Source organism: Pleurodeles waltl, chromosome 7, assembly GCF_031143425.1.
Source record: "Pleurodeles waltl isolate 20211129_DDA chromosome 7, aPleWal1.hap1.20221129, whole genome shotgun sequence".
NCBI lineage: Eukaryota > Metazoa > Chordata > Amphibia > Caudata > Salamandridae > Pleurodeles > Pleurodeles waltl.
Genome location: NC_090446.1, coordinates 645,435,694 through 645,441,064, shown reverse-complemented (window position 1 = coordinate 645,441,064; position 5,371 = coordinate 645,435,694).

The following is a 5,371-nucleotide window of genomic DNA, read 5'->3' as shown; positions in this document are numbered from 1 at the left end:
CTCGGGCACTTCAGGGCTTAAAACTGGAGCACCCATGACCCAGGCAATTGGTGATGCTTCCCTTCGAGGCACCTTTGCCTGGCTGAAGAGGTTATGCGCACAGGTGTTGTGACTTCTTTTGGCCAGCAAAATTCAGCTCGGGCAGCCAGGAGTCTGCACATTTAGCGCATCTCTAGCTCCTGTCTGCCTGACCTGAAACAGGTGGGCAGACACTCTATTTGCCTAGAAGGTGGGTTGTGGCCCTTCAGGCCGTATGGACAGGAAGCTGCTGTCTGGCTTTGTGAAAAGAAGTTGGGAGGGTTCCTTGCCTTAATTTCATTCAGGTTTTTTGGCTTTTTCTGATTTTACCTAGACAGTAGCTCTTACTTGCTTATCTTCACTAGTGGTCGCCAGGCCTGCTGAATCACAGCATGTCTTTGGACATTAAGAGTTATTCCGCCCACTAGATTTGGGCTACTTAAGCTGGCAACGTGGGCCAGTTGCTCAACCATCGGATTACTAAAGGATTGTGGGAACTCCTGAGCTGATGCCAAGGACAACGTAAAGCAGGTGCTTCACTCATGCCTTGGTGGAGCATGTAATACCTTGAGGTTCCTATCCATGGTAATTAGATAAGCATGCCAGCATGCTGCAATGGATTTTTTGTCTAGTGGAAACCATTGTGTGTAATACACTGCATAGCGTCCTAAGCTTATCTATGTTGTCATGGCAAAAGCAGTGTTTGAGCCTTTGCAAAAGTGTTCCAGATTGGTCTAGAGCATTATCGATCACTTGCAGCTGGAGAGCACTTTTTGAAAAAATGTCTGAGTGTTCATTTTCATGGATTGTTAGCGTGGTTGGGAGGGTGTCATTTAGTGGTTCTTGAGTGCATGGGCTATCATTCCAGGGGATGGGGCTGGCGGAAGACTGCATTAAAAATACAGGTGGGTAGTGAAATACGGGTGCTTCTTTAAATTACTTTGGGGCATAAATGAGGCTTGAGATCACCTGTGAGCCTTTGGAGGAATGCCTTGTCCTGATTCTGATGACTTGTATGTACTTATTAGATTTTCTCCATTCCCGCACTGACATTCAGAACTTGTTAGCGTTTTGATGGGGTTTTCATTTTTGCCCACGTTATCACTGGGCCATTGGGTTTGTGCCAGTCTTTTTCAGACCAGCCCAAATTGTTGCCCCTTCACTGTGCACTATTAAAGTTAGTGCTAATTCTTATTGGGACGTGTGCAGGTTTGTGGCCTGGGTGCCTGTTTTGGAAGCTTTCTAGTAGCTCCAGCAGTGTGGAATCATGACTTTCACCATCCTGTGATATATTTGTTTGTCTGACCCAGTTCCTTGGTGCCTTGCAATTGGCTGCTGACTTTCTTTTGGCCTGCATTTGCCTTCGGCCTTCTATATGCTTGGGTGTGCAGCAAACTTGTCCTGGGATAGGTCCCTACTGCTTATCATAAATGATGTCAGTGAAACCGTGACTTCCCGTGCCGAGTCGACCTGGCCTGCCAGTGAATAGTCCAATGGCTCAGGGCTTCCTGTTATATGTACGACTTGCTGCAGGTCCCTCCAGGTGTGTGCCTCCACGAACATCTGGGGTCACTTCCCAAGCAGACTCCACTGGTCAGGTGACTTGCCAGGATGCATCAACCGATGGAAGCAAGGGTAACCCTTCTGGATCCGTCATTACGTGCCACCTCTGTCCACAAAGTGGATTTGTGATTACCCGTGTAAGGCAGATAAACATGGGTCGCAGGCTTCACATGCACAGGGAAACTGTTAGTAGGCCACCAAATTATTCTGGGAGACTTCTGTGGCCGAACAGTTTCCTTTCTTCATCTTCAAGTAAAGTTCTCCCTCCATAAGGTTTGACTTTGATGCATCTTTTGGGCAGTACCTAAAAGAAAAAAAAAAAAAAACACCAATACATCCTTTGCTCCTCTTTTGCGTGTAGTATTGGACAAACTACCCTTCCAGAACCTTGTTTTTATCTGCTTTGCCACATCCCAAACGCGGGGTATCCCAGGTGTGCTTGTGGGCACTTAGTCTAGACTGGTTGTTGATTACTTAACGGTACCTCTGGTACTGGCTAGTGCCAGCGGTCCAAAAGCTAACAGGTAGAGGCATGGTTTCCCTGAACTAGTGAGCAGCTGTCTACCGAAGGCTTTGCCCACTTTTATTAAGGCAGTCAATACCCCTCCTTTTACTTGCTCCTTCAATTCCGATTGTTCATCCTTACCCCTGGTCTTCTCCAATGCTTTTATATGCTTTTTGTAACTCTTACTAGATCTTTCAGCGGATACTCTGATTCCCCTGTATCTAGAGGGGGATTTCGGTGCTTTGCCATTACGAATCTCCACGTATGGCTCTCATGGTCAATTTGATGAACCAAACAAAACTGTTTAAATTAAATAGCAAGAACAAGGTAATAATAGGGGGCATTACATCCATCTGGATATCTTGTATGATCCCCAAGCCTGTGAACTCTTCTGGGTTTGTTATGGAATTCTGCTGAAGTGCTGCCTTTTACAATTAAATGTAAAGAGAACATCTCTCCCCATCTTCAAAGATCTCTGCCAGTGTGATAACTAGGTTTCGAGGTGCCTTTTCCAGTAAAACGCCACTTGAACAGGGTCCTACTTTCATCGTGAACATGATTACTCCATATTTTCCCGGTCTCCATCTGAGAACTTCCAACAACTTACTTCAATGTCACAAAAGAAGGAAAACAATAGTTAATGGTATCTGATGGCTCCTCTACGTTGAAATGCTCTACTGCCCTGTCTTAGAGCTATTGAGGATAACCAACTCTCTTCCCCCCCCCCCAAATAAAAGAAAGACTTAAAACGATGTTTTCTGTCAGTGGAATACTGAATCCTGCTTGGTTGTCACCATTTGTATCTGCTATAGCCAAAGAAACATTAAAATGAAGTACGTGCTCTACAAATGTATACTGAAACTTACAGCCTATTGCTGGTTTGAAACTGCATTTTAGTCCCCCCCCACCAAGAGACATAATGGTCATAATGACACAGCAATCCACACTGGTTTTCCTTGGTCGATTCTCTAGTTGCAGACAGGAACATATTCTTAGTATGTTTGTTTCTTTGCTTGTGTCTGATCCACATATCAGTATTAGACGATCAGTTTCAGTTTAAATTTATTAAAGTGCATAGTTAATTAAAACCACTGCATTAGGTGCATACACAAAACCTCTGGAATAAAACCTTTCCAGGAGAAAAAAGCAGTTCTGCAAGATGCTAAAAAGAAAAACAATTAAAATAAGTGGAGATATAGTGCTAGATGTTACAAATATAAAGTGCTTATGGTGATAGATTGCCCATAAAACTGAAGTGCTATAAGAGACTAAGCTGCCAGTATGTGCAAAAGTGGCAGTGCAGCACACGTTAAAAGGAAGGCATGCGCATGAGCTTGTTCATGGGCTCAAGTAGACACTGGAATAGTTGTGTCAGTTAGGTGATTGATTTTGTGGTTAAGTCTAATAGAATATTTTTAAAGTCTGCAGCAGAGTTGAATGTCCGTTGAATTAAAGCAAGCTAGAATCGCAGGCCTGCAGCAGCGTATACAGTTCTTATTCCAGACTAGTCTTAAAACGGTTCTTCGATCTTTTATATTTGCTTTGCATATACAGATTTGATGAACCATAGACTCTGCAGCTTTTCCACGGAGTCGACGAGCTCCGTAGTGCCAGTTCGCTGCCATGGTGGCAGGTGCAGGAGGGATGGTAAGCAGCCCAGATGGTGTTTTAGGAACAATGCTTTGATCTGGGCTTTTATAGCAGTCCCCAGGTACAGTTGTGAAGTTAGCTTGGTTTAAGACACCATTATAAGCCAAGTGTGTCGCCTCAGCGCAAATGCCTCTTTGTCTGCCAGCAGCAAGCAAGTTTTGACTTGTTTACCTAGGCCTTAATTTGGGAGTAGGTAGGATTTGTCTCCCATTGGTCTGCGAATCCAAAGGTTGCTAGGGAATTGATGACATACTCCCTGGCCAGGAAGTGGTCTCTTCTGGTAATTTCTACTCAATGATGGTGATTCAGGGTCCTGCTGTGGCTTCTTTATTGAAGGCTCCTTGGCTTGTTATTGATTGCTTAACAAAGCCAAATTAAAGATACAGCTGGGCTGGAGATGCAGGCAGAAGACTGACTTAAAGAGTTTGGTAAAGGCTTTGTCCGAATGTATGACATCTCTTCCCCTTAAGGCTTCAATTCCATAGGTGATGGTTGGATCTAGTTTGGCCTCGATTACTTTCAGAAGGGGATATGTGGAAGATGCTATTCCTGCTTTTATGCACTTGAAGGTTACAGTAACAGCTAGTGATTTCTGGTGCATAAGCTCTAGATGTTGTTTGAAGGAGCCATACCTGTCGAGAAGCATGCTCAGGTTCTTTTACTCTCTTACCACCTCTACATTATCCGTACCCATAGGCCACATACTGTGGATTTGCAGAGGTTTTCACAGAATCGTTATTTTAGACTTCTTTAGATTAATTTCCATTGCGTTGACTTTTGAATATGAGGCCACAACATACAGAATCCTTTGAAGGCCAATTTTTGTTTGGCTAAGTAGCTCTAAGTGATCAGTGTACATCAGACATGGCAGTCGGGTGTTGCCCAGTTTCGGTGGGTGTGGGTACTGGAATAAGTAGGAGGGCAGGTCAGCTAAGAAGAGACTGAAGAGTGGGGCCTAGCACACACCCTTGTTACAAACCTTGATGGATTGCGATCTTTCTCGAAAGGTGGGCACCGTCACCTAGCTTGACCATAACTGAGGTGTCAGTATGTAAAAGAATCAAGGCTTTCAGCAGAGTGTTAGGTATGTTCCACCTAGCCAGTTTGTTCCACAGCTCTCCTCTGTCCAATAGGTCCAAAGAAAAAGCACTAGGTCAAACGCAGTTTATAAGGGAGAGATACAGTGGCTGCTTAGATGCCTTGGATTGGTCAAACAACAAGGATATAGCCAGTAGGTTTGTTACAGTTCCCACTCCTTTAGTGAACGCTGTTTGAATGATGAGTGTAGAGCTCTTCTCCGTGGCACATGGCACTAGCTCCTCGAGGAGACAGCCTGTGAAGTATCTGGATTCCATATAAATGAGTGATAAATGAGTGCTATAAGACAATAGTTTGCAGGGTCTGAATTGTCCCACCCTTTGTAGATCGGAGTAATAGTGGAGCCTTTCCATAAGAAAGGAACGGTGTTCGAAATGATTATGTTCTCGTATACAGATTCCAGGTGTCTGGCCCAAAACTATTTGTCCATCTTTAAAAATAGCTGTTGGAAAGCCATTTGAACCTGGTGCAACTTCTCTTCATCTTTTTGAAATTTGACGCTTGATTGCTGCTGCCTGCATGGGCAGAAGGTTTGAG